The sequence below is a fragment of the Melopsittacus undulatus genome, chromosome 3 (assembly GCF_012275295.1).
Source record: "Melopsittacus undulatus isolate bMelUnd1 chromosome 3, bMelUnd1.mat.Z, whole genome shotgun sequence".
NCBI classification, from domain to species: Eukaryota; Metazoa; Chordata; class Aves; order Psittaciformes; family Psittaculidae; genus Melopsittacus; species Melopsittacus undulatus.
In genome coordinates this window covers 47,882,166-47,906,095 of record NC_047529.1, presented here as the reverse complement: position 1 = coordinate 47,906,095, position 23,930 = coordinate 47,882,166, and positions in this window count along the sequence as shown.

The following is a 23,930-nucleotide window of genomic DNA, read 5'->3' as shown; positions in this document are numbered from 1 at the left end:
GGAAGGTTTCTGGGAATCGGTTTAGATTGTCTCTGAGAGATGCTCCGGATGTGCTCCAAACAATGTGTTTGAGTGTGTACTTTGCAGTCACCTTCAAGTTTAAATATGACATGTAACCTTTAAGCTCTAAAGTGAACTTTGCTTTCACTCTGAACCTGATTTTGTTAGCCTAGCTGTCAGCATAATGACCATCAGGTTTAGAGGGTTAGGAACAATCAATAATGGAACAAGATATTTTTGTAATCCTTCAATTTTTATGGAAACTGTTTTTGCAAGGTGTCAATCTTCACAGATTGGTAGGAAAATGGATTCTAAAATGCTGCCTTCCTTATTTATCCAGTTTTCTGAATATGTTCAGGGAGGTGCAGGCACATATTATAATTCCTTATTCTTGCTGTTCCTTCAGCAAAGATGAAATGAGTAATTGTGTGCCTTTTTGTTCCTGTAATCCTTCCTAGAAAAGCTCACTTCTCTTTTTCTAACCACAAGGCAAAGCTGTCCTCTCACCTTCTTACATCACTGTTTGTGCTGGGATAACCTTTTATACCCAGATCTACAAACAGCTCAACAAGCCTTGAAGCACTTATTTTGACTTTGCTGTTCTGTAACATTCCTGTGTTTCACAAGCAGATGTCTCTGAGCCTCCAGTCACTGCTTGCTGCTTCAGTTAGGTAAGGTACTTAGAAGTGGAGGTAATATACAGTGCAGTATAATGTTAGAGACTGCAGCTGTCTTCCTAAATGCATGGCAATGAATATGATGTTATTCCTTTAAGCCAACAGACTAAAGAGATATAACAGGAACATGTATTTTGTCCTATATACTTGGTACAGTAGGCAGCAGTGAAGTAGTTAAATATGCATTGATATAACTGGATCTAATAGCAGCAAGAGGGCTATATACCAGTTCAGAAACCAGTCAAGCAAAATGTAAGTACGTGTTGGCACTACTGATCCAGAAGACTGTTTTGGTCCAGCCAGTTCTTGTATTATAGGTCTATAAAACACATATTTCTCCAGTGGACTACAACAAAGAGTGAAATATTTCATATCTAGTCTAAGTCCAGCAAGTCTCGAAAAGTGTCAGTAGGGGTAAGCCTGACATCTTGCAAGAGCTATAATGTACGGGACTGGGAGTGTCTCATATGCACATTAAAACAGTATTTTTGTTTTCATTTTAAAATCATTAAATTCCTGATAAAAAGGCATAGAAACTGAAAAAAAAATCTGACGCAAAATAACAACTCACAAAAACTAAATACAAGGATAGCTAAGTTTACCTCTGTGTCTTAGTTTTGCTGTGCATAGATTTAGCACAAGGACATGGAACATAACAGCTCATTCTCAGCTGTGGTCCTTGAAGAATAAGGACACTGCAGTAAGTTGTGTTAGCAATGGAGCATCAGCATCAGCAACACTGACTGAATTTCCTCTGCTTTGTATTTTTAGTGCTGAGTTTCCTCTCATCTGTCCTTTTGTCTTCTGCTATTTTAATAAGGAAATATTGACTAATAGTTGGAATATCCTTGCTTTGTGTAACTGCGCATTTGCAGTTTATAAATTCTATAAACCTCCATGTATTAATTTCCATTTTCTAGCTCTGTTTTGTTTGTAAAAATAGAAAGTGAATGATAATCTAAAAAAAAACCCCACACCATACTTGAAGAGCTTGAAAAGACTGTCAGCATGTCTGAGTGCAATGCTCACCATAAGAAAGCTGAGCACTGTTCAAGCACAACTCCCTGACTCCACCTCTTGTGTCGCTGTAGTCAATAGTAACATTTTTGAGGGGGTTATGTATTTGGGTAAAATACTTTTTTGGAGACAAATACTTTTTGGAAGGTGATGACACTCTTCTTGCACTTGACAGTGGTGAGCATGGTATGTATTTGCTACAGGTTAATTGATCCTGAAATATGATAATATATTTCTCAAGAAAAAACTTTCCATTAGCTGTACTTCTATATTTCTCCTCCCATATGCTGCAACCGATCTTGAGGGTAGCACAGGATATTCAGAGATACATGCAGCTGATCATTAGGAATTCACTGTGCAGTCTTACTTATCTATGTTTATCTCAAAGTAATTTATTTTCATATCTCATAGTATTTGCTTTATTAATTCTTGGGTCTTGGTAGCAGGCAGAGATATATATTTTCTCGAGATCTACTGTGTCGTCTTCTTTGGACTGATTTTTTACTTCAGTTTTATATCTGGTCCACATGTGTCATCCACCTGGGTTTATTATCCATTCACTTTCATTGTTTATGTCCTAATGTATGGGGAGATTTGGGACATGAGAATGAACCTACCCAAGGAGGGAAAGCAGGATCTGTAGAGATTATAAAAGATCTCTGTTTCCAAATTCATATTTCTGTGAGCTCCTAGTTTAGTTCACTGGTGGTTCAAAACTGCACTTTCCATAGTGAAAGCACTTCAGTTTGACTCCCAGGTGTTCTAGCACTGGATTCCCATGGATGCCCAGAGTGCTTCTACTTTCCTCTGATCCTCTGAAGTGAATGTGCTCCCCAAAACTCCTTCATCTGACATAATTCCCAGGACTTACAACCTGTGAGTGCTTTTTATCTGTCTTCCAAGAAATTTCCTCTGGTCAGTTTTTTTGCCTCAGCTTGTTATGAGTACTCTTTGCACTTAAGTGCATTTTATTCTCCTTTGGCCATGCTTTTCCTAAGCATAGTGCACATGTTTAGTAGATGAGTGGACTGAAAGTGATGGGGTAGGGCTATTCTGAGTCACAGTAGTGTTAGCCATTGCTTTTGTGGAAGTGCTCAGTCTTTAGACCCATTCTGGCCAGGGAACCCATTTCCCATTAGCCAGGTTATAAAAGGGTCCCAAAGAACATCCTAAAAGTTGGATGGAGAAGGCCTTAATGGCAAAATTTCACTCCTTGATAAGTTTGGAGAAAATGCAAGATGCTTCTCTTTTGGCTTTTATCTGTGAAAAGAATTCACAGCAAGGGATGTGTCTGAACCATGTATAGAAATATCTTGCTGAGAAATTTGGGACTGTATTAATATTGGAATAAGAGTGACCATTTCTAGTAGTCTTCAGTAAGCTTGTAGCATTTTGTCCGCTCAGAATACTTACACTGATGCAAGAAAAAATGAAAGAAATCATACATTTAAACTGAGTGACCTACCCATGCAAATCAATGTGTTAGACTGAGAGGAGCAAAACTGGCAGCAGATTGGTTTGGCTAATCAAGTCAGGTTAATCTGTTCTAAAACAGTAGGCTTCAAGACAGAGGAAGATCTGCTGTTGATGCAAGCTAATTATGAGGTTAATACAAAACAAATTCATAGAAAAAATGATGCATCAGTTAGTGTTCTGCATCATATTTATATGATTTTTACTTCTATTTCGGGCTTGTTATTCACCCTTCCAGGTTTCCATGTAAGCTTCCACACTGAATACAACTTTAAAAAGCTGTAGGTATCAGCTTAGTGTGGTTAAGTCCAATTTTCTGGAAGCAGGGGGAATTAGCCTGCTTTCTAAAATGAATGTGCTTTTTCTAGCATACTGACTTGGTTTGTTTTGAGCTTGGTATTGCTATCCTGTGCTGCTTTTATATCTATAAAAATCTAAAAGTTTGCAGGACGGTAAATCAAGATGCAATGCTAAAATAGTCTTTGGATAAATTCAGTTCTAAGAGTGATGCTCATAGTAAAAGAATTCCCTAAGAATGTTGTGAATTGTGTGCGTCTTCTGAAGCCACTTGAATCAGCTTTACCCATGTTAGAGAAGGAAGATTTTAAACTTTACTTTTGTTATAATTCTCTGGGAAGACTGTATTTCTTTAAGCAGACAAAAATGACCTTTCCTGACCAAAGATAATGGGGCATCAGGAGCACCTATGCAGCTTAATAGGAGCCATTCCTAAGAAACTAACAAGATAAAAAGGTATCTTGCTTGTAAATGATTATTTCTTTTTCCTAGAAAAATGTTAAATGATAAAATTCAATATATCAATTGCAGAAAAAGAAATATTTTTAAGAATAAAATTAAAAAAAGACAAAATGAAAGAATGCTAAATAGTTCTGAAGCTTCTGGTACTATAGGAAAGTGTTTAATTCCTGAAACGCCCTTGGACAAAGTACCCTATACTTTTAAAGTTAAGTACACTTACTGCAGTGGGAACAGAGAAAGTGTGCCTATGTGTGTTTTTTCTTGAACCATGTCCTCAGCTGTACTGAAAACACAATGTATGTTTCTGGTAGAATGACTGTTCCGTTTCATATTTATGGGTAAATCAGTACCCAAAAACAATGGCAAAAGCTAGTGATCTTGTAGATGAAGAAAACGCCCTGTAATTTGCTATTGGCATCGCAGCTCTTGGGATTTTAATCTTTGTTCAAAAAATATATGTATTTAAACACAAGATTGTCATAAAAAATGGTCAGACCACATGTAGATAAACACTGACTAGACAATTTACCGCATCCTATGCAATTCACAACTCTAAAAAGAAATTTAGTCTTCTCTCTTTTTTTGGTGGGGTTTTGTTGTGTTTTGTTAAGTTTGTTTTGTTTTGTTTTTTGGTATATTTTTCCAAAAATGCTTTGCTTCTAATGTTAGCACCAAAGAGTTTGTTTGGACATTAAATCACATACTGTGATTTGAAGGGAACAGGTACATTCCACATATCCTGCCAGAAAATCTATTGATTCCCCAGTTAGTATCACTGCTGGAAAGAGCTGTTTGAACAGAACAACTCAGTGAGTAAATGGATTAGCTGTGCAGGGAAATCTAGCCTTTCGGATGGCAGCATACTATTCAAATTAGATTAAAAAAATAGCAAAATCTGCTGAAGGAAGCATTTGGGTGTCTCTCTGGAGCCATTCTGCCTGAAGGCTGATGTTTTCAGTTTGACTGCTGCGTATGTACCAGTGGAGAGACACATACATAGTACTTTGCCTTGGAGTCTTCATGGGTTTTATCAAATGACTGCTTAATGTAAAAAAAAATAAACAGTCTCTTGGAGCAGAGTTTGGAACCCAGGTTTTCCTATTTCCCAGAGAGTGCCCTAAATGGTTTGGCTAGAAAGTAACATTCCTGGCCTACTAAATCTTGAATTACTTTGTGAAGGTGGAACAGCTCCAGTAGAAAGAACTAAACCCACCACATTTTCTTCTGTCCCAAATAGTCTGTACATCTGCTGCTACAGCACTCTGCTAGACATTGAAGGAGGAGGGCTTGAACTCCTTTCACTGAACACACTCTAGGACCTGCAGTTCCCATGTCCTCTGTAAATGTGCTAGTGTGCTGTTGGTTAAAAAAACCCCAACACCAAAACAACCAAAATTCGAATGGCTGTCCTGTCATGCTTTAAAAAACCCTAGAGGGTTAAACTCTTAAGTCTCAGGAGTGGGAAGGATTCAAGACATTTCTCACAGTCTCAGGTGGCCTTCTGTCAGTGTTCTGCTTCTCTTGGGTCCCAGTCCTCCTGCACAAGGCTTGGTATGCAAGGTGATGTTCTCATTCCTGTCAGTGATGAGCAAAGTTTTGGGTAGAATATATATATCCCACAGATCAAGGTCTTGCTATGTGGCTGGTGTCACAGTCATAGCTCTGGTCATAGGATACTCTTGCAGAAATGAGGATTGCTGGGGAACCATCTCACAAAGAGGAGGTACAGTGTCTTTGACAACAGGCCTGCTAACCTAGCAAGAATGGCTTTGAAGGAGGCTCATTGAAGGATGGAGGCTGTGGCCCACAGCTAAGTGAAGCGTTCGGCAACAGAGAGGAAGTGTACCTGGGATATGGCATCCTGTAAAGTTCTTGTGCTATACAGGGCAACTAGATCCTTTTGCTAGCACCTGTACATAAGAACAAATGGGAGAAGCTGGATCACTGTGCACAGTCACAGACCTCTGACATCTCTGACATTAGAGAGGCACACTGGGGCAGTTCTCACGATTGCAAAGCTACAGTGGGTGGGCACAGGGTGGTTAGGAGGGAGAGGCAAGGCAGATAAGTGTGGGGTTGCACTCTGTGGAAGGGGCAGCTCAAACATTGGGGAGCTCTTTCACAGAAGAATGAAAAGGCCATTTGAGCTTATGAATTAGAGTCACAGGGAGGCCAATTAGAAGGAACATTGTTGTGGGAAACTACTACAGACTACTCAGTCAGGAAGAGGAGGTGGATGAAGCCTATTTCAGAGACCCAGGAGACTACAGTCCTCAGCACAAGCTCTCAGATTGTGGAGCAAATCCTCCCACAAGTCATGTCCAAACAAATTAAGGACAAGACGGTGAAAGGGAAGAGCTAGCACAGATTTATCAGGGGAAAACTGACTCGTTGACCTAATTGTATTCTTTGATGAGATGAGGGGAGAACACTGGATGTCATTTCCATTGACTTTAACAACACAGTCAACACAGTCTCCATAGTATTCCTGCAGTTTAGCCAGGGAGATGTGCACTGTATGTGGACTACAAGGTGGGTGAAACCTGGTGCACTCAAAGAGTTGTGATTAGTGGTTTGAAATCCAGCTGGCTGCTGGGTATTAGTGACCTTCCTGAGAGGTTCTACCTAAAGCGATACTGCTTACATTGCTCCTCAATCACCTGGCCAATGGGAAATCAAGCTCAAATAGTTCACAAACACCAAACTGGAAGGAGTGATTCAAAGGCTTCATGTCAAAGCTACTGTGTCACAGGACCTTGATAGTGTGGAGGTGTGACAAGATAACCTCCAGAAGTCCCTACATCCTAAACTAGTCTATGACTCTTCCACACGAGGTTTCCAAATGTGAGATGCTGCAAAATGAGAGCAAGATCCACCTCACATAACTGAGATTAATTTGCTTCTGAAGGGCTGCATTTGGCTGAGTGGCAATCTGATAATATATTGAGGGTGACTGAGATATTTTTTCTTTATCAAATAAGTTAACAGAGCACATACAGATATATTTTATTTTCCATTGTAATTTTTTCCGTCAAGGTCTATGTACATAGCCAGGACAAAAAAAAAAATCTAATTCCCCATTCCCACAGATATTATTGGAAGGAACTGCTTAAAAGAAAAGTCAATCTTGCAACATTTCTGACTATAACTGCCACAAAAAGTGTCTTAAATCAAGCAATGAGTTGGGTTTTTTTAATCTTTCAACTCTTTATCGAACTAGTCCTATTAAATTATTTCCAGAAGACATGTAATTCAAGAATGATCAGATCGATTTTGAAATGTGTTTTATTTTAAATGCTATGAATAGATCATACTTTGATGCTAATAAATTATGTTACTCTGAAAGGGGGACATAAAATGGCAAAAGATCCTTAATAAAAAGATTCTGATATCTTGCAAATGAATAGCTGGCTACTTAATGTCAGGATATTGCAATGTAGAGAGTATTGAGTATTCATTGAAATTAATGCTCATGGCCAAGTGAGTATTATTAAACTTTAGCAAATAATCTTTATATTTTCGAAACAATCTCATTCTGGAAGATCATAATGTCTCAGTGGTTAAGTGAAAATGAGATAGTAGCTATATATGGATAGTAGCTATATAATGGCAAGGACTGTTGAATTAACTTCTAAAAGAAACTCACTAAATGCTTAATTCTAACACTGGGCTGAGAAGATGCATCTGCAAAGAATTTCATTAAAATGGTAATGCTCAATGTTTCGTTTGATTTTAACGGAAAATTTATGAGAGACTGCTATTAAGGCTGGGTGGGGAAGATGATCACTATCATTCTTTTATTAGTTTAACCAAGAGGCTTAATTTTCCTTAGCTCTTTAATTCATCTTCCCCAGTCACATGAAAAGAAGGCTTTGCTTCCTAAGAGCACATGCTTATCAAAAATATTTAGATTTAAGCTGGAGACTAGATATAAAAAAAAAACAACAGTGATTTAGTGTTTAAATTAGAACACCGTTATTTTTTAAATGAAAGGAACAAATTATTTCCTCATCAGTCATGGTCAAATGTTATTTCCCCACATGAAATATGTATGCCAATTCCACCAAGAGGGTTATTTGTATCTTGAAGTTATGTCTGTTGTCTAGGACGTGGGGAATTGGCCACTGGCAACCAGTCAGAACCATTTAAGGGAAGGATTTGCTCACCAGTTTTGAACTTAGAAATGGTGGTTTTTGGACATCTCATTCATTAATTTTGTGAGTGATGACTCAAGACTCACCAAAACCTTTTCTTCCCACATTTACTGAATTGTGCATTGTATCCTTTTTTAATGACTGTGCCAGATTTCAGGGAGATGTCTGTGTGAAATGTTCTAGGCACTACTTTTCCCATGCTTAAAAAAGGTAAAAATTTTAAAAAAGGCATTTTTGTTCACTGATGTAAAAGAAAATGTTACAAAAAAGTCAGATATTTAGCAAGAGCAAATTGTAGAAACGTGAAGAAGAACATAAGAGAAAGAGCTATATTGACTTTAAATTCATTCTAAGACTAAGCCAACTCAAAGATGAGTTGCAGTAATTCATTCTCAGCCTGGGACCACACTACAGCAGGCATAGCAAGAAATTGCTGTGAGGTGGACATGTTCGCTTGAGGTGCAGAATGCAGAAAAGACCTTCAGTTAACATAAATAAGCAGCTAAAATAAACACAACTGTGGCATTTTATAGCAGATAAGTAACTGAGGCATAGGTTTTTCGTTCTCCATTAATACTGGCTGACATAGTAGATGCTCCTTACTTCACATGCTATGGATGAGAAGATGTTCATCCCCCCTTATTGAAAGGGTTTGGGTTCCCCCATCCTGTTTTGGAGCTGCCTCATAGTCTTTGTTTCCTTACAAAAACTATATGGGGTTGTTATGGGCTTTGTGATTAACGTGCAGCCTTGTAAGAGGGAGAACTGTATTCTTTTGCAGTAATTTGCATCATGTCAGTACATTGCAGAAATTATAGTTTGTAATGCTTTTCTTCTTGGACTTCTGTATTTTTTCTGACACTTCTACCTTCAATAGTCGGCCTTTTCCAGAGTACAAAGTACACTGTCACATAATTTGTTCACAGCTCTTTCTTTTAGTGTAAGATAGATTTCTGCTAAAGAACAATGTTCAAAGAACAAATAATGCCTGAAATGATCGGAGAACAATTTATGAGTTTCAGTAGTGTAGACAGGAAAGCTTTCAGGATAAAAGTATAACATATATCTGTTGAAAAAGTCCTCTGAAATTGCTGTTAAGTACACATCTACACTTACATAAGTTTGGCTGTGAAGTAGCAGGCATAATGACAGTGAATAAAGAAACTAACTTCTGTATCTCTCCCTGGTAACTGAATTGTAATTATTAATTGAAATGATTGTATAGACCTCAGGTAAGCAATATCCAGAATCTATTCTGTATTTCTACCATAACCTAAATATACATATGCAGTAAAATTGGATTTAACTGAATGTTGCTCACACCCCTTATGTATGAATAAAAATGGTGGTAATTGCATTTGTTTGTAAATATCCTTGCTCTGAATGTAGCTGTCAGGAAGCAGTGTCAGCTTGTATCATAAAAAAAGGCAGGAGGGTTAAATGAGGTACAGACAACTGAGTATGTACTTATGGAAATGACTTACAACTTACAGGATGGAGGCTCTTTAGCTGTAGTTATAAAGTCCACCATTTCAATTTCTGTATGAAATTCTCAGACTCCAGCTTCCAATAAATCAGTCTGCATTTCCATCTCATTCCAAATAACCTTCGATGAGGTCACCCCAAAAGAGATAAACAACAATGTTTCATGCAAGTATGTGCCTCTGTTGTTGCAATGGGAATTACAAGATGAGGCATCTCTGAAAGATAACTTGAAAATGGTATTTCTTTTTTATTTTCCAATAAATGATGACTTGGAAGAAGACTTCCCAGCAGAAGCCAGAAGAGAATAGTAGATTATACTTTTTTCCTCATGTAATTTCCATGCTGGTTATGTGCTGGGGGAAGACTTGGGATATTTAAAAGAACATTTGCAAGATCATTTGCAAAGTTTGAAAGGAGGCCGTTTAGCAAATAGGGAATCTTATACACAGAGGAAGTATTATGTTCAAGGCTTCAGTGCTTGCTATGATTAGAGTGCTCTTTGTGGGAGATTTGTTAAAATTTCTTCATCCTGGACACCTGCCAAGTTTAAGACTTTAATGCTCTGAGATTGAATCACGGAAGTGGGGACTGACTGCTCTCAGAGCTTGTTGACTTACCAGGAGGTGGGTGTAGGAGGTAGTATGTAAGTAAGAAAGAAGAAGGGCATGAAAAATAATCTTGACATTCTGTGATAAACTTCTGTTTAGAAGAAATAAGTTCATAGCTTCAGGTTTTTGATCTATTTTCCAAACTTGTCAACAAAAAATGAACATTTTAGAGATGTGATCTCTTCTTTCATTTCAGAAAAAATGTCTAGGGGTTTAGTATAAAAAATACTAGAAAAACAAAGATTAACATGACACTGAACATGGATAGTTAAATATAACATCAGTCCATGATAATTATCAAGTGAAATTATTTTGACACAGAAAATAACTTATTTCAACTTCTTTCATTTGCTAACCACTAAAAATCTCTAGTGGGTCTCTGCATAAATGATTCAAGCTTGCTGAAAATAGACTAGCTTTTCTGCATTATGTTTTATGGATCCTGACTGTACAGCCCCTGAGCCTCTTAGAAACATATGCTGAAAATCATTACATAAACAGAAATTGCACAGACAATAAGAAATTACAGCATTCATGAGAACCATTTAGCCAAATTTGATCAATGTAAGGAAGTATTCAGCTTTTTTTTTTATAGCTAATACACAAAGCTCAAATGCTTTCAGAGGGACAAACTGGTGGGTTTTGAAAAAGGTGCTGAAAACTGAGGTATGACTGCAATGTTATACATAGAGCACTGGATCCTGAAGTGATTCAAGACAAAACAAATGCCTGGAGTGTACCCACCTTTGCTATGTTAACGTTTATAAGCACTGGCTAGTGCAGGCTTCACAGACACTGCTTTTCAGCTGGGACATGAGGATGGAAGCTCTGAGGGAGCTACTTCATCAGTCTCACATCAGCTATAACTGAATGTGTCTGTGCTTCATGTGAGCTGAGGTCAAAGAAGCACATCTTAGCCTAAATTGCTCTCAGTGCTGGGTTGGCCTTTGCCCTGGTATACACTGCCTGTGCTTATACATTCCCTGATATCGTCTTGCTCAGAAGATACAGTGGAGAGTATAACCTAATGACATCCTAGTGATGACTCTCTGCTCTTTGTGTCTCATCCATGCTTGTGTCTGGTATATGGCAACAACATGAAGTTCAGACAGGCTTGGGAAGCTTGCACATTTGCAACTATCCACGAAGCTTGCTCCCAAACTGATCTGCATATGACATTTTTGTGTTTAGTTCCATATACAGGTTCAGAAGCGAATGTATGCAACTGTGTAAGATGGGCTTGATTTGTGGCTGTCAATTCTCCTGTACCTAAGTGAAAAGAGAGAAGCTAGTGATACAGGAAAAAGTTTATGTGCATAAATGTGTTCCTATAAGGCCCCCTGTGATCTCTCACAGATGGATTAATAAATTTGGGAAGAAATGTGACCATTAATGCTACAAGTTTTTACCTCATTCAGAATTCAGACTGTAGAGCTGGTCCATTACCACATCCATAAATGAAGTTTGATCTATAAATGCCTGGAATGTACAAGCATGGGAATTGAAAGCACTGAAGAAAATAACTTTTTTTCTTCAATAAGGAGAGGGAAAATAGTTGGGTATATCCAGAAATATTCAAGGAGTGAGATCAAAAACTAGACCCTAGGTCATCTTGTAGAGATAGCTGTTAATTTGCTTTCCAGATCTGCTTCAAACACCTCTCTCCTGGATAACACTTAAACATGGTTGAGGTGACATTACATGATAGAGACTGTTCCCAGTGGTCACTATGAGCAAAAGCTCATCAAATCTCCCTTCCTCTATTCAATTCAGTCCTTGGGTTCTATCCTCAAAGCATGTCACCATCAAACATGCCCTCTTGCCAGAGCCAGGGCATGCAAAACATGGGCCACAGCTTTCTCCTTTCAGAGACTTTAAATAGAGAAAACAGAAAAAAATGTAATTGTCTCTTAAGAAGTCATAGTCCTTCTCTCTACCTTCTATATTTCATAGTCCCAGCAGAGCTGCAAGTAATGTGTTGTAATGCAACATGCCCATCAAGTTGTACTACAGGACCTCAGCAGCCACCAGAGTCTCCCTCTAACAGTCTCTGCCTCTGCTAGCTACTTTCTGGAAATATCCTTGTGTTTCTTCAGTCCCTGATGAGAAATTGCACAGCACAGATGAAATATTGGGCTAGCTCTTGCACTGTTATGGTGATTACCTCTCCAGCCTCTGAGGGTATAGAAGTGGCTTTGCCACTGATCAAACTCTCTCAGGTCCCAACACAAGTTGCAGCTTCATGACATTGGCATTATCCACAGACTACTTGCATAGGAAGTAATCCCCTGGGGGGATTAACAGAAGATCTGGTAGGATAAATTCGTGCTCTTCTCTGTTGATTTTAAGTTTCCAGAGTCCATCTGTGCTGGTCAGCTGCATTCCCAGGTGTTTTGCACTTGAAGGAGAGAGAAGACTCCAAAGAAGACCCCCAAAAGCCAACAGTTGTCATAATCCTTTTAATACTCCCGAATTTGAATGTTTTCTCTTCTGCCTGCCTGCCTGCCTGTTGCTGTAAAAACAACCCCAAACCCAAGTGTTTGTAATCCAGACATTATTTCCTGTTAGGCTAGAAGTTTAAGATAGACTGACATGAGGCTTAATAGCAATAAAATAAGTTATGGAAGGTTATGGGGTATTTTCAGCGGAGAGGAAGGGCAGTGATGTTCACAGATGTTATTGATTTGATTTTATTTTATTTATGGATTGTGGGGAATCAAATAAAAACAGAGCAGAAACAACTTGCTAGTTAAATAGAAAATTTTGTCTACCTAACCATCTGTTTCTATACTGCTGTAAATGGCTCACAGTGAGGCAATGCATCAATTCAGTCTTTTCCATCAGAAGCTAAAGAATTGGAGACATACAGTTTCAGTCCCTCTTCCAGTGTTTGTCTGCCAGCCCTTACCCCAAGGTAAACTCTCACTTTTGGGGGCTTTGCAGCTGAAATATTGCATTGCTCCTTTCTGAGTCGCATGTGATTGCAGCTGCTCAGCACATACATGCATGAATTCACTCAGGTTTAGCAAGCAATTTTTAGGCTAAAGCCTGCATATTACAGTTTGGTTGGATTTTTTTTTTTAATAGGAAAAAAAAAGATAAAGGAGGGAAAAAGAATGGAGAGAGAAGATCTGAAACTTCCCCTGAAAGTCATAAGATCCAGGTTTCTGAAAGTTCTATAGACAACAAAGAGGACATTGCTTTCCACTGCACCTTTTACATTTTAATCTAAATAAACATTGCCCTAAAGCAGGAAAGGAAATGAGTCTTCCTTTTGAAAGTCACTGAGGTAAATCTTTCAGTATGTTCCCCAACTGTTTTTATTTCTTATTTTATATCTTTTCAAAGCCATTTCTACCTCTCAGGTTCTTCAAGCTTTTTATTTCTGTTGTGCGAGAGTATCTCAGCTTGCAAAGCATCCACCAACATTGGGACAAAAGCATTTAAAAGGAAATATTTTTCCAGTGTAAAAAATGTGGACTTAAATGCTGGAATTTGCAGTTAATCAAATAGATGAGATAAAAGCTTTACTTCCAGAAATATGAATAGAAGAAGAGATGCTAATATATGTGTCCGCATATGTGTGTGCATATGTGTGTACCACAAATGCAGTGTATATATATATGCATCTATACATAATATAAAGGCCTATTACTTCTTTCTTAGGAGCAAAGGGAATTCTCAAATGGATTTTATTTTGTACAACAGGGGCACTGTTACAGCAACCTTAAAAAAAACCATTAAGGCCTTGACTGAAGTGCTTAAGCATCTGAGAAGCCTATTGAATTCATGGGGCTTCTTCACATACTTAGAGTTTGGCATGTGTGTAAATACTTCACTGTAGCGGGGTCACAAGGCCTCAATTCAGCTCTTATAAAACTCAGTGGAAAAATTCCTCTTGATTTTAAAAGCAGTTGGATGGGTTTGCAATGTGTCTTTTTTACGCTAATGCAGAGTGAGCCAGCCATATTGTGGGAACATGTGGTACATGTTAAAAGTCTTAGAGTCTGTGAGCAGTAGCAACATTACACTGACAATGTATATCTGAATTAGTTAAAAGATGAAAATGAAAAGGCCAGATTTGCAGAAGGCAGCAAGTGTGGGCAGCATGGAGAGAGCTCTGGCTGGAGGGGCACCGGTGGTGGTGAGGGGTGCTTGGGAGAGCCCAGGGATATGGCTGAAGATAAGCTAATTTTTTGGATGTATTGGGGAGACAGCTGCATTGTCACACCCCACATACACCTGGGAGTGTGGGGGAAACTCCTGCTGTGAGGAGCTGACGCCAGCCAGAGAGGAAGAGCAACATCCATCCATCTTGGAGACTGGGACTTGGCACCCACCAGGGCCAAATTTCTGGGGAAGAAACAGCACACTGGGAGTTCTTGCAGCATAGTTGCAAATGCAAAACTATTGCCGCTTTGACACAAAGCCTGCTGAAAAAGCTTTGTCTACAGTTGTGTCAAATTATCCCAGGCAAACCATTCTGGTCTAAATTTCTGTTACTCCAGAGTTGAAGGTCACCAGTAGAGGAGGCACAATGGAGAGGCATGCAGAAAGGCACCCCTTAGAGACACGTTGCATATGTCTTTTGTACTAAGGAGCGCACAGGAAGCTGAATGGAACCTAGAAATTGAGGTGATGCTATTCCAGCTCACACTGTTGTTCATGGAATGCTACTTCCAGGCATTTATATAGCAAGAAAAATTGGAGGAAACCTGTAGAGGGCAATGCAGCTGTAAAGGTCATGGTGCAGTAAAAATGATAAGAATCACAGGTAAATAATAATTCTATAGGGAAACCTAATTACTTGTGGCATTTGCAGAAGATGGATTGCGAGGAGTCCTAGATGGGTAATGTAAGGAGATAAAAGGAGATCATTAGGAACTGGAACTAACTGAATATTCTCAAAATTTCAATACGGGGAAATAAAGAGAAGAAAAATCACTCTGTTTTGACCTGTTCTGTTGGCAAGGACAGATGTAAGATGTTAATATTTAGGCTGACTGATACAGAGAAAGTTTATCCCAGTGAGACCATAAGACATTAAATAGGAATGAAAGGCAATTCCCTCATTCTCTATTACATTCAAAGTGAGACTCAGCAAAACTGAAAAATAGAATGTAGGGGTAGGCAAAAAAAAAGAAATGAACAAAAAAAAAATTAAACGTCCTTAATAGCTATATTTCATCAAGGGATCATTTAGGTTTCTGTGTGTTCATTTAAGTAAATTCTAGATGTCCGCCTCTTTAAATATGTTGGATCACATAATCAGTCTCATCAGGCAGAAGTTCAGCCTTAGGTCGTAGTCAACTCTCAGGTGTGTATGGCTCTCCTTTGGATTGAGTATTTTCATCTTCTTATACTGTACAACCTCAGCTCTTGTTAGGTGAAAATCTGCATTTTCTTCCTCTGAACACTCTTTTCTACAGTCCTTTCATTTATGAAAATATTCATTGTCTTTTGTCCTGCCTTTTCCATATTCTATCTCTTTTGTACTTCAGCTGTTTCTCAGTGCTCTTATGACAGCCTAGCTCTGACTGATATAAAACTAAGAGTTAGTTTCCTCAACAATCATCCAAAACATTTTGCTTCAAAAGATACACTAACATATAATTTGATTCCTTTTTAGTTCAAGGCTCAAAGTCTTGCCTGCACAAGGGTGGAGCGTAGGAAGGTTGACAGACAAATGGATATTGCTCTCACTTTCCTCCAGGAAATTTTTTAAACCAGAAAACCTAATCCAAAATGTAAACCTTACCAGAATCACAGGAAGACTTGGCACCAATGGCAGTGGCTCCCGGCCTGTATATGCGTTCCCTCCCAGCCTCTTCCACCTATCATTGACATAGACCCACAATACCCACAGTCAACATCCATCTTTTGTTCCCATCTTGTCCCCTTCCAGCTTGTTCCTGTCTACGGCTCAGGATTCACTATTGCTTTATTTCCTAATTATTTCAAGATTCAGTTAGCTGGGACAATAAGAAGTGTCTGGTAAACTAACAAGCTCGGGTAGTGATATTGTGCAATGCTTTCTTTATTGCCTTGGTATAATTATGGTATTTATTTTGTTACTCAACTGTAAATGATAGGAGGTTTAAAGTTTAAAAATTTGGTTGATAAACATAATAATATTGCTCACTAGAGGGGGTAATCTAAAGCTTCATCAGCTAAAGAACAGCTATGCTACATGATTGTGCTGAGTGGAAGGAGGAGTCAACTCTTTTATTACCCAGATGTGTTGAGGCAAGGACATCCGGTTTCACTTTGAGAGGAACTGAGCTGTTTTTCTCATCCTTTCTCTCCTGGGTTTGTATGTTACACTTTTCCATTAAGCACTGCAAAAGGCTGCTACAGAAATGAATGGAGCCACTTAAAACTCTGTCAAGATGGGGGGGTAGAATTTACCTATTTTAAGCAATGGAAGCAAATGAATGGACTTGTTCAAGATGAGGCACAGAGACCATTGCAAAGGTGGGGATGGAAACCTTGAGTCTTTAACCCCAGGCCTGTATTTGCCAAGGGAAGATTTATTGAATATTGGATGCATGATTAACCATTCCCAAGTGCCTGTCGTTCCAATCATACTTTCAGTTATTAGTATTTAAATGAGTAATATTTAAGTTTTGTGAACATGTGCTCTTTTGGCAAGGAAAATGCTATATAGCTTCATTGCATACAAGTGAGATTGATTCTTCTGGCATGAGGTACTAGTAAATTGGCTGTGGGGCTATCTAGCTGTTTGATAATGACACCATGATTGGAAAGTCCAACTAGCTTGAAAAGAATAACCACCCTAATCTCAAAGTTTCTGCTGTGTTTCTGAAATCTCCAAGTAGATCTTTTTATACTTAGGATGTCCATTTCTCTCAAGTGTGTGCCATTAAGTGTGCTGCTGCTAAGATAGGGTCAGAAGCCTTAGAGCTAAGCCGCAGCTTTTCAGCCAGCTTCGAGCTCCTGCAGTATTGCTCTGCAGGCTCAGTGCTCAGAGGAGAGGTCTCCCAACCTACTACTCTGGTATCCTCACATCAAAGCAAAATTTCATTCTATTCTATTCATTAGAACATGTTCTATTAGGAATGATAGAAGTAAGAGGAGAAGTTATTTATGCTGCTTGGTACAGAGGGAGCATTGTCTTGGCTAACATGCTCCCACCCTGCCCTCAAGACAGCAGTGTAGCTATACACTAGTGAAAGCAATCAAACCCACCCTTGCCAGGTAGGAGAGACAACAGATACCTACAGGAACCACACCATGGTCTGCTAAAGGTGCTTTGTTATAGTCTGTATGCAGCTGGGTTAATTGGGTCTGTTACATTTGCTTGCTGTGCAGCTGACTTGGTTTAGGATGGAAGATCAGCTTCGTAGGCAGTGAACAAGCAAGTCAGCAAGGCTTCTTCAGCTGGAGAGGAGGAGGGAGAACAGAAAACAGGGAGGGGAAAGGTCCATTTCCAGATAAGCATGTTGAAAAGTTGAAAACAAGGAGAAGCTTACTTTTCTGCTCAAAGTTTGCTATTGATAGGGACTCAGTTCTTGGATGCTTCTGTTTCTTAGATGCACATGATTAGAATTTTTAGAGCTTTATGCTCTGCTTTTGCAAATTGTAATGTCAAGTGGGGAAAATGATAAAGTATCAGGATGCTCGCAGGAGATGACATCTGTTAGTAGAATCTTATATGGGTTTTTATTCATTTTTTTTCATCAGGAGTCATCATAGTTTATTGAGTGTTGTCAACATGTGCACACACACATACTCTCACATAATATCTATCTATCAATTTATCTATCTGTCTGTCTTAATACACCAATTTCCTGTATGTTACTGGCATTTGGCAGGAATCATAGAACTGATGTGACCTTCTAATAAATGACTAAAACTAAATCTCACATTACAAGAAGAAACTTCATGTGGAAGACCTTCCTAGCCTGCATTGTGGGAATTCCTTATCTTATTCTTGTGAGATATTTCCCTTTCTAAAAATAGTCCTCAATTCTGTCAAAATTTTTTGCCTAACTACACAAATTTATGAAATAGCATTTGAACACATTCCCCACTTTTTTCTCTTTTTTTTTTTTTTTTACTTTGTGGTGTTGCAGAGCTTTGTATGGTTTCTTTGCTGTTTTCCCTGGACATTCAGTTCCTTGTTTGTACTGTTCTTTCCCATAACAAAAAGAAGAAAATACTTTTCATAGTAGGGAGATAGGAATATGGCTACTAAGCCACAAACACTACCAAGAACAGAGGTGTACATTAAACTGTTCAGCCCCAGAACAGAGTTCAATAACACTTTGTATTTGTCTGACTAATACAGTGTGATTTCAGTACTCATTACTGGAGAAAAAAAATATGCAAAAATCCTGTCAGTGGAACATTATGACATTTCTTTCCCAGACTTATATTTTCCTAGACTAAAGGCGCTACATTTAAGTGCACTTGCTGGGTATATGCTGGCAAAAAGTCTGACCTATAATCACCAAATAATGCCATCAAGTCTGATGTATTAACTGTCTTGGTTAACCTGTTAGGTTAATAAGGAGATGCTCTTAGTTAACTGTGTCATATCCTCATTAATGCATAATGCTGGAACATAGTAGAAGTTTGGGAACATTTCTCTGTAGAGTGCAGAGGACATAGTAAGGATGTTCTTGCCTTCAGTGGAGCAAGAAGAATTAATCAGCTTTAAAATCATTATTCATAAACTTCTCTGCTGCAATATATTTTCCCAATGCCTCCTCCTACTCTCTGTGTAAGTTTTAATATTGGAATTGCCAATATATGAGAATAGCTTTGTGTCTCTTCTGAAGATGCCCAGATCCAGATAAATAAAAGAAAATGTTAACAATTAAAAAATGAAAGAATCTCTTCTGATAGATGGGAGCTCCTTTGTCCCTTGGGAAATGCTGACGACTGGGATAAATTCTGACAAAATATTTCATGCCCTTTCCTATGCTTTTGTAATGTTAATATTAATTGCTACATTACTGGATATCTTTGTTCTTTCTGAAAATATGATTATTATTTCAATATATGTAGAATTTTTGCCCCACTGACATCAAGGAGCAATAAATTCCAAGATCAGATTGCATAAAAAGATTTACACCTGTTACTCCCTGACACAGGTGAATAACTCTTTGCTCTTTTTTCATATGACAGAGAAAAGAAACTTATCTTCTCTGAAGATTTTCTAAGGCATACACTTCTAAGCTTTGTAGTTGTTCCAGTTTTAAGAGTTTTTCAATTTCAGTGACTATTTTTTTCAGCTTCCTCTAAGTCTATAGTTGCTGATTCTCTATTCATAGACCCATACTACTAAGTATTCATTATATATTTCACTGTTATTTTTTGACTGGCTTGCACGCCGCTCTGTTATTTCATTCAGTAGTTAGGTGGTTTATAGTTTACCATGGGACCTGGGTTTTGTGTTTGATCTCAGTTAGGGTTCTGGCAGTAAAGTAAAAATGGCATGCTGAATAATTTTTGGGAAGTTGCCACCAACAGTTGCCATATGTTTTCTTTGGGTATTTTATAGCTGATTTGGTAAGACTTTTTACTATGCCCGGATATTAATTCATATGGTTATGAATGAATATCAATATAAATCTGAAATATGCATGAAACATTTACCTGGACTTGTGCAAAGCATTCGACACTGTTCCACATGACATCCTTGTCTCTAAATTGGAGAGACATCAGTTTGATAGGTGGACCACTCAGTGGATAAAGAACTGGCTGGATGGTTGCACTCAAAGAGTTGTGGTCAACAGTTCAATGTCTGGCTGGAAACCAGTAACGAGTGGTGTCCCTCAGGGATCAGTGTTGGGACCAGTCTTGTTCAACATCTTTGTCACTGACATGGACAGTGAAATTGAGTGTGCCCTCAACAAGTTTGCCGATGACACCAAACTCTGTGGTTCTGTTGATAAGCTGGAGGGAAGGAATGCCATTCAGAGGGACCTTGACATGCTTGTGAGGTGGGCTGATGCCAACCTCATGAAGTTTAACCATGCCAAGTGCAAGGTCCTACACCTGGGTTGCAACAATCCCAGGCACAGCTACAGGTTGGGCAAAAAGGAAATTCAGAGCAGCCCTGCAGAGAAGGACTTGGGGGTGTTGATCAATGAGAAAATGAACATGAGCCAGCTTCAGTGTGCGCTTACAGCCCAGAAAGCCAACTGTATCCTGGGCTGCATCAAAAGCAGCGTGACCAGCAGGTCAAAGGAGGTGATCCTGCCCCTCTACTCTGCTCTCATGAGACCTCACTTGGAGTATTGTGTGCAGTTCTGGTGTCCTCAACATAAAAAGGACATGGAACTGTTAGAACAAGTTCAGAGGAGGGCTATGAGGATGATCAGGGGACTGGAGCACCTCCAGGGTGAAGACAGGCTGAGAAAGTTGGGGCTGTTCAGCCTGGAGGATAGAAGGCTGTGTGAAGACCTCATAGCAGCCTTCCAGTGTCTGAAGGTGGCCTACAGGGATGCTGGAGAGGGACTATTCATTAGGGACTGTAGTGATAGGACAAGGGGTAACGGGTTGAAACTTAAACAGCAGAGGTTTAGATTGGATCTAAGGAAGAAATTCTTTACTGTGAGGGTGGTGAGGCACTGGAATGGGTTGCCCAGGGAGGCTGTGAATGCTCCGTCCCTGGCAGTGTTCAAGGCCAGGTTGGACAGAGCCTTGTGTGGCACGGTTTAGTGTGAGGTGTCCCTGTCCATGGCAGGGGGGTTGGAACTAGGTGATCTTGAGGTCCTTTCCAACCCTATCTATTCTATGATTCTATGATAATAGGTGTTTCAGCATTAGCCAAAACAAGTTGCTTATGAAGGGGTTAATAGATGGTGTATGGGTAAAACTTTGCTTATTATTTACAGCATTTGAAAGCTACTGGTCTTCATTTGTTTTAAGTGCCTAAACTCACATAACATAGCCTTTGGGTTTGATAACTAAATGAATGCATATATCTTTGCCAACTAAATTATGGATTCTCTGTTCTCAGCATAAATCAATATTACCAAATCTTGGCATTCACGCTTAATTTGAAAGGGTCAGTTTCCAGAGTTCAGCTGTGCCTGTTGGGAAGCCCTATGGGTCAGCAGCTTCATGTTTGCCAGGCTGGTGATGGAGGGAGCTGAAGAAGGAAGAGGGGTGCCTGCACATGCCCACCAGCAGACAGCCAGCTCTGAGTTACCCTGCTCCACAGAACCAGCAGGCATTCACAAGGAATAAAGTGGTACTTCAGGATCACACAAGTTTGAAGAGAATATTTGACTTCCAGTGGAATCGTATGGATCCAAGTTGCTCTATTGAAGTATTTGCCTATTCATATGAACTGCATTAAGGTGATTCCTTTATTTTTTCCATATCCTGCAGATGTTCTTTTCAGGTCTTGCAAGTGTAGTTCAATAAATATTAAGTAGAGCAACTAAAGAAGGACTCCTGGAGTTTCAAGTCCTGTTTTCTGCTATTACAATAAACACCTTTTTGTCTTACTAATTAACGATTCAAGCTTGAAACCAAACTACTTTTCTGCTCTTATTATTCCTACAGAATATCAGCCTAACAGTAAAATATTTTCTGTAGTTCCCTACATTTCTTCCCTACATTTCTTTCCACATAGTCAGTTTATGCCCACTTGTTAATATATTTATAGAAACATTTTGAATTGTCATTTATGTCAGTAGCCAGACTAACTTTCAGTTGGGCTTTTGTCCTACTAATTTTCTCCCTGCATAACCTCACAACATCCTTGTAGTCCTTCTGAGTTGCCTGTCCCTTCTTCCAAAGGTCATGAACTCCTTTTTTTTTCCTGAGTTCCAGCCAAAGCTCTCTGTTCAGCCAGACTTCTTCCCTGCCTGCTAATCTTTCAGCACATGGGGACAGCCTGATCCTGCACCTTTAAGAATTCCTTCTTGAAGAATGTCCAGCCGTCCTGGACTCCTTTGCCCAGGCTCCTAAACAGGCCAAAGTCTGCCCTCTGGAAGTCCAAGGTAGCAGCTCTCCTGACCCCCCTGCTTCCTTCTCTGAGAATTGACCATGTTTTTGCCAAAATAGATTGGACCAGATGAGCCTTCCAACCTGGTATTCTATGAATCAAAAACTCTATTGTTTCATGATCAATGTGTCCTAGACAGCCTCCAACGATCAAATCACCTGCAAGTCCTTCTTTGTTCATAAATGGGTCCGGCACAGCTCCTTCCCTAATTGGCTCACTGACCAGCTGTGTCAGTCCTGGACTGTTTTCTCTCTGCTGTATTGCATTTGTAGAAAACATCTGGTAACTTGAAGTCCCCCATGAGAATAAGGGATAGTGATTATGAAGCTTCTGCCAGCTGTTTATAGAATATTTTGTCTGCCTTTTCATCCTGGTTGGGTGGTCTATAACAGACTCCCATGATATCTGCCTTGTTGGCCTTCCCCCTGATTCTTACCTGTTAAACACTCAACCCTATCATCACCATCATTAAGGTCTAGACAGTCAAAATACTCCCTATCATGCAGGGCTACCCCACCTCCTCTCCTTCCCTGCCTATCCCTTCTGAAGGGTTTATAGCCATCCATTGCAGCACTCCAGTTGTTCTGTTCATCCCAATATGTTTCTGTCAACCATACCACAGTTTTCCTACTGTGCTAAGGATCCCTCCACATTTCTTTGGGGAGATGCCCTGATTCCTACATGACCGCTCTTAGGAGCTTCCATGTTTTCTGACATATCAATAACCCTTGCCTCTTTGCTGGTGCATAGATCTCCATCCTTTACCTTCACTGAGATAGCAGGCTGAAGGACCACACTAGCACGCTAACACACTTATCCTCACTGCTAAGCCACCTTCAGGCTTATCTCCTGCAAGCCTAGTGTTGTGGTTTAAACACAGCCACAGTCTCACTCTCACCCCCCCCCCTTTCTTTCCTTCCCCCTCCTCTCCCCGCTCCAGGAGGGATGGGGAGGAGAATCAAAAGCATGTAACTCCCATGGGTTGAGATAAGAAGAGCCCAGTAACTAAGGTATAACACAAACCACTGCTGCTACCACCAATAATAATAATGATAAGGGAAATAACAAGGAAGAAAATACGATACCACTTTGCCAAAACAAGCCAGACCCAGAAGAGAGAGTGCTCTTCTGGGTAGCTCCCAGTTACCTCCCAGGGCATGACATGCTGTGGTATGGAATACCTTTGTCTGTTTGGGTCAGGTGTCCTGTCTCTGCTTCCTCCCGGCCTCCCCTCCTCCCTGGCAGAACATGGGACTCAAAGTCCTTGGTCAGAGTAAACGTTACTTTGCAACAACTAAAAACGCTGGTGTTACCAGCTCTGTTCCCAGGCTGAAAGTCAAAGACCCAGCACTGCACCAGCTACTAAGAAGGAGAAAAATTGACTGCTACTGCTAAACACAGGGCACCTGGTTTTGTCTCTTTCTCCCTTCAAATCCCTTTCAATGAGCCCTGCTAACTCCTTTGTAAAGAACCTTTTCCCCTCCTTTGAGACAGATATTGCCAGCTGGTGTCCTCTATACTGACACATGATCTAAACCCCCAATTTCTGCCAGTGACACCAGGCTAGGAGCCGGGTATTGATCTGCTGGCTCTTCTTATTTCTTCTCCTCATTATTCTCTGCAACTGGAAGGATAGAGAACACTACTTCTGCTTCCGATTCCTTAATCAGTAAATAATCTCATTACCATATATCTTGAGCCAGCTCACCAATGAAAATGCTATAGATGACTAGTCCCAAAAAGCATGATTTCCAAGTAGTAAATGAAT